Below are 6,816 nucleotides of genomic sequence, written 5' to 3' on the forward strand. Positions count from 1 at the left end.
TATTTGCATCTTGTTTACAGTTCACAGAAGCGGTTTCACCTGTATATCGTCATTTCTTGTGTATATTTCTGGAGACTGATGTGTTATTATTTTGTCTAAGTGTAATGTGAGCCACTAAACCGGAGTCAAATTCCTTGTATGCGTGGACATACTTGACCAATAAAGATAATTCGGATTCTGATCTTCAAGTGTCTTGCTTTGTCTGATCAACAGTCCAAAATCCAAAGATAGTCAGTTTACTATCAAAATGACACAGAAAAGCTTCAAATCCTACATTCAAGATCCTGCAAACAGCAAATTCTCAATGTTTTTGCTTTTTTTTTAAAAATGATTGTTCAATTATCAAAATAATTGCAGATTCATTTTCTGTCAATTAACTAATGGATTAATCGACTACTCGCTGCAGCTCTACATTCAATTACCATCAGTCACTTATTGTTGAGACTTTTATGTAGTAATATCGTCAACTTTTATGTGATACTAAAACTCTTTTGTCTGTGCCACCAAGTAGACTGTTGTGACCAATAAAAAAGATTCCCTCTCATGTTGAAATACGGTCACTGCTGTATTTCTTTTAACCTCTTCCACTCCTCCCCTCCCTACCATAGGCCCATTTTTGTCTTTTTTAGGGGGGGGACAGGGGATCTTTAGGGGGATATAGCAGGTCAACAATGTATGCCACATAGAAGTGGTTTACATCATCTGAAAGCTGGGAACCTGAACATTAATTTGAGATGCAGCTCAGCACTGTGTGTCAAGTTTTTCTACTCACAAATCTGTAATAAACATTGTGTTTTGGTTAGGTGTCTATTCAAATGTTGAAAGTTTAGAGTGTATAAGGGCTTAGAGCTTTATGACAGAAGTATATGATGGTCATTCCCATGCTCAACTATGTCATACTATATATATATAAGTTGTTGCAGTAATTTTGGGTCGATACCATTTGTTACACAGATTTGGTGCAAAATTGATCCATTTTCGACCACTCAAGAATTGATAGAAATGGTCAAAAATCCCTCTAAAATACTTCATTAAGACACCAAGACCTTGAGGAACACTATAGAAAAATGCATGCTGTGATTTGGTATCAAAAACTTTTGACATTTGGAGATTTCTATAAGAATTGCATTTTTCAGTGATTGGTTGGTGAGCACTTCTGTTCTGGAAATTACTCAGAAACCCCCTTATTGTCAGTATACCTAGGAAAGCCATACATCCTCTGAATGCCCTGGGTCTCTAGTTTGTAGTTATAAAGTTTCATGAGGTTGTGATTATCCTAAAGGTCACAATAGGTCATTTTATACAATGAGGTCATCTCACTACAATAAAACAGCTACTATGGGAACCAACATCATCACACATGAATACAATTGGGCTCATTGAATCCACAAGAGTCTCAGCTTTCCAGTCATACCAAATTTATGCAATTCTAAGACTGTTTAGAGACCTCAGTAGGCAGAAATATTCAAATACACCATTTTTAAAATAGGTGAAAATAACAGATTTATACTGCATGCAAAAAATGCATGGTTTTTGCCCAAAACTGCCTGGGATTAGCATAAAGTGGGTATGTCTGTAAAGGGACTCATGGGTACCATAGAATACATTTCATTCAGATATCATGAGGTGAGAGGTCATACCAGTTATTCCCTCGCCAAAATTTAGCCTATGGAATGTTATTTAGCCCCCTTCCCAACAAGTGAGCATGATATGGTTGATACCAATGGATGTCTTAGGTCATCTAGTTACATATAATACCAAAATCTTCACTCTAGCTTTAAAACTGAGCCTGCTACCACCTCTGCTAGACAGTAATATCGTCCGAGGACGCCAACATCCTTGTGGAGTTAAAATATATCACTTTTTCTTGTTGGTAACATGATTAAACTAAATTCTCCGGGTATCTATCAAACTTTGATATGCTATGTAGATTTGTCCTTTCATGACAGCTGTAATCACTCCATTTAAATTTAATAACTGGCAGCGGCTGTGAGGAAATATGCATTTTCTATCTTCGCATCCAAGAGTATGATGAAACTCAGGCGTAAACAAGACTCACAAAGATAACAATTCACGCATTGCTTATGTATTGATTTATCCACAGTGTTGATTCTTCCATCTCCCAAGCACCTGCTTAGCATTAATGGGAAACTGAAGGGAAATGTCAAGTTAAAAACAACAATAATAATGATAATAATAACACTACAGAGAAAAACCCCAAATATATAGGGGTGTGAGTAAACCAGTCTGCTGCTTTTTATACTTAAAGTGCTGTGTTTCTCAACATTTTCATCGAATAAATATCAGTTTGCTATTCCCTACCAGCAATTGATATAACACAGTGGTGAATTAACCTATACCTAGTTGGACTCAAACTAGTACATTCTGGTGTAATAAGCAACTGGTGTCAGTGGGATTACCACTGATACAAAGGAAATAAGCTATTTAGCAATACTTGCATGTGAATTGCCAGAACAGAAGAAGTCTGCATGGTTGAGCACATCAAATAAAGATATCAAATCTCATCACAAAATCAAAGGAAAAAAGATGTCTCACTTTAATTAATTAGGGATCACAAAAAAGCTTAACCCCTGATCATACTCATAAATCATACTCTTTGATTTCACAGCTAAATCTACGTGGCCACAGTTCTGTCTCATTGACTCCTTTTTGCATCTTCTTCAAAGAGTTGATTATGTTAAATTAATGGCACAAAAACTTATCTCTGTTTCTTACCATAATTGATTGAAGTGTTTTCTTTTTTCTTATAAAAAAAATAATTTATTAGAATAAGAAATTATGTCTCTTGTTTGGCGTGTAACTGGCTTGGTCTCATTGGTTTTATGTGCAATTGTCTCATACAGAATATCTGATTCAACAGTGATGTCTAGTGCCAAAATATATAGAAAAATGAATTCCCTTCTGACAACAGTGAACTCAGCTATCTCAGTGAGTATGTTTACATTCACATAAGTATCCCAGATTTGAGTTTTATCCAACTTTTGATCTTATTCTAAACATGATCTGATAGATATGTCTTTTATTCAGTTAAAATAATCAATTTGTAAAATTTATGAACTTCTCCACCTGCAACATGCAAACATGCTGATCTGTGACTCCAGGGTGAGAATATACTGTGGAAAATAAATCCGTTGACTTGAATTTAAGTTAATAAGAAATTATGTAATTCTGCAATGTATTTTATAGCATTAAAACAATGATAGAACTCCATCCTGTCTTTACTTGCTTATGCATGATGATTTTGTTGTGTTAGTAGTTAAAAAAATATTTTACATGTACAACATTTTTACATTTTACATTTTACATAATGAGTTTTTTGCTTTTACTCCTTTTCTAGCAGCAAGTAAACTAATGTCAGGCAATAATTGCCAAAGGACAAAACCTTTTTGTAACTTTACTAGTGTCAGAAAAGACTGAAGTGGTTCCTGGAATACTGAAAGTGTGGTCAAGCAGATTCCTCTAGAGGGAGAACTTGTCTTATCATTCTCCAATCATTCCTTTCAATAAGGCTGTAAATGCCTCCCAGTGATCCACCAGCTTTTATTAGCCTGCAGTGTTGTAAGAAATTATCTGACAGTGTTTGGTTCTTTTGGGTGAAAGAACATTTTCAAGTATAAATAAGATGAAAATACAAATGTCACTGACAATCACCAGAATAGATGTTTTTGCATTGTAACATCCACAGAGCAACACACCCACAGTACATGGAGAGGTCAGTGGCACCAAGAGAGTTGTGGTGTCTAATGTGACCTCTATCTGTTTTAAGAGTTATTCAAATGCTCAATACTCAGAGCATAAAGACACAACAGTGGTAGCTGTGGTGTCTGTTGAGTCAGTGCATGTGGATCCTGCAGAAACAAGCCTGCAAGCGCTATCAGCGCTTACTCACAGAGATATTTTAGGTACATGTTATGCAGGGCTGTTAAGGCCTTGATTTTGGCACAAAATCAAACAATCCTGCATGGGACGAGCTGTGATTTTGTGATGTCTCTCAGTGTATTTGGCCACAAAGCAATAGATGTTTAATGACCCTGTAACTTAATATCTGGTTATAGCATGACAGCACAGACACTCAGAGTCTAAACTGTGTTTATTTGGAAATGTTGTCTTGATGGTGACACTGATAAACATGAAGAATCATCTTATGGAGATGATGAATATACACAGTAAATTTCATGGAACTCTGGCCATCATCTCCTAAAACTGTGTTATTCAAATTTTGAGCATTAGCACAGAAGAACACCAAAAAAGGTTGAGTGACACACAACCCTGACATATCGTCATCTCATAAAGTCATTATGTCTTTGCAAATACTTTGTTTATTTCATTTTCATGTATTTTGTGGCCTTCTTACACATCCAACGGAGGCAGAACAACACTGGCACTCATGTGGGGTCACCATCTAATGGATTTTAGTGAACATTTTGGTCATTAAAAATACTGGTAATTGCATTTGTGTCACTGTAAAAATCCATACCAAATTCAATGACATGTCATGACATTGCATCAATTGCTGTCCCAGCTAGAAGGGAATGTTCCCACAACATTGGTTAAAGTTACCTACAAGTTCTCTGTAATGTACGTTTTAAGGATGTTATCATTTCAAATAATGTTCCTGTAAGGTTAAATGACATAATGTTTTAACTGCTCTTCTGAGGATGTTTTAAGGATGTTGTTGAGGTAACATATTATAGAATGGTCTTTCATAAAACATTCCCACAGTGTTACACAATAACAAAGGAAGAACATTCTCACTGAAACATTTGGAAAATGTTTTGAGAATGTTAGGACATAATGTTCTAACAATCAATAAACATTTTAAGAAGGTTGTCACCAAACATTTTTAGGATGTTTTTAGAGAACGTTATTGTAGAACATTCTGTGAACCAAAAAAGAACTTCCAGCTGAAAACACTTTAAGGAGCGTTTGGGCATAATGTTCTAACAATCTTATCAATAAACATTTTTAGGATGTTTTTAGAGAACATTATCCTAGAATATTCTGAGAACCAAAAAAACTACCCGCTGAAAACGTATTAGGAACGTTTGGGCATAATGTTCTTACAATGTTATTGATAAACATTTTTAAGATGTTTTAGAAAACGTTACACCCTAGAATGTTCCAGGAACCAAAAGAAAACTTCCCGCTGAAAACATTATTAGAACATTACATGCGACATTCTCAGAATGTCACATGTAATGTCTAGCTGGGGTTTACCAATGTGTTAGATGACTAACCAACTATCCAACTGACTGAAAAAAGAAATTAAATTGAAATTCATTGAAATTCATCTCAATATGATTTTTAAGATACAGCATGTCAGTGTGCAGTATGGGTACATAATGTCAAAGTGTTAAATGTTTGATCCTGATTAGGGCAAAAACCCTTCTCCACTTCTTTTCAACTACTTGTACTTTCTTTACTTGCAAGAAGAAAGATCCTATTAAGGATTCTTTCTTGTCTGCACTCTTCACTGTTTCTGTCTCTGCTCTTCTACTCTGGCTGAACACGTTAGATCTTTATCACGGCTAGGAAAATGATGAATCAAGACAAATTGTTTTGAAGCAATGAGAAATATTTGGACCAAATGTGCTTCACGTGTGCCTTTCTCATCTCTACCAATGCTCACGCAACCAGGTGACACATGATAATCTCTGACTCCTGAAACCTTAGCAGAAAGATTCAAACTGTTGCCCTCTTTTTACAACAGTTTCAGTTCCTGCTATTTGAATTGTTTCAGAACGCCATCGCATTGGTGTTTCACCCTTTCTGTGATAAAAGTAGTGAAACAGGAAACAGAGTCAAAGGCTGTGAAGACATGCAGCCTTTTAATGACAGTCAGAGATATTGTTGCATTAGCACATGAATGTTTACTGCTGGATATTTCAGCTACAACTTGGACTAAAAATGATATTAATGCAGTTAATAGTCAGCCGTAAGGCAAAGACTGAAACACTATCTGTTGATAACAAACCACCCAAGCTTTAGGTCAACTTTGCACACTGCACACTCATGTAGCAGCGCCGTTGCACCGAAACTGTTACGATGTAATAGTGGAACTTCACTTCTTTTTTGGGGGGTTGGACGTCAGAAAACAATACTGCTCCATGTGAAGTACATTTACAAGTTGTTGCACCATGTGATGCCTCATAGTCCATGTGATGTTTGAAGCAATTGGAGCAATTTGTTGTGGAAAGCCTCCTTCTAAACAGGAAGTCATGCTTGCTGTAGGATTCAAATGATTCATAAACATTATTCTCCACTTTTGTTTAATGTTTCAGTCTAGCTGCTGCACAGCAAATATCATTTCACAATATTTGCAAAACCTTGTATTTTAGATGAACATATGCACACACGCCCTCACTTGCAAGCAACCACTATGACTATTATCCCTGAAAATGAATACAAAAACAAAGATTTTGGACTATTATGTATCTTTATGGTCACAAAAAAAAAAATACAAAGGCATCCACATTTTACTGACAGTCCACCTCGTTTTATTAATGAGATGGAAAAAAAAGAAAAAACATGAAATACATGTACAGAACAAATCAAGCTAAAGTACATGAAACTGTATTTACACACCAAACCAATGCACTGAAATAATTTTGGCACAAAAAAAAACAAACAAACAAAAAAAAAACAGCAGGTTTGGTTTCATAGTCAATGACATATTAAGAAAAGAAATTATGACTAAATTGAAAAGAAAGATATAACTTCATCAAACTGATATTTTTGCTTCGTATGTCGGCATCCACACACATTTGTTTAGTGGGGCACAGAATCAGTATCACT

The sequence above is a fragment of the Thunnus albacares genome, chromosome 18 (genome assembly GCF_914725855.1).
Source record: "Thunnus albacares chromosome 18, fThuAlb1.1, whole genome shotgun sequence".
In the NCBI taxonomy this organism is placed as follows: domain Eukaryota; kingdom Metazoa; phylum Chordata; class Actinopteri; order Scombriformes; family Scombridae; genus Thunnus; species Thunnus albacares.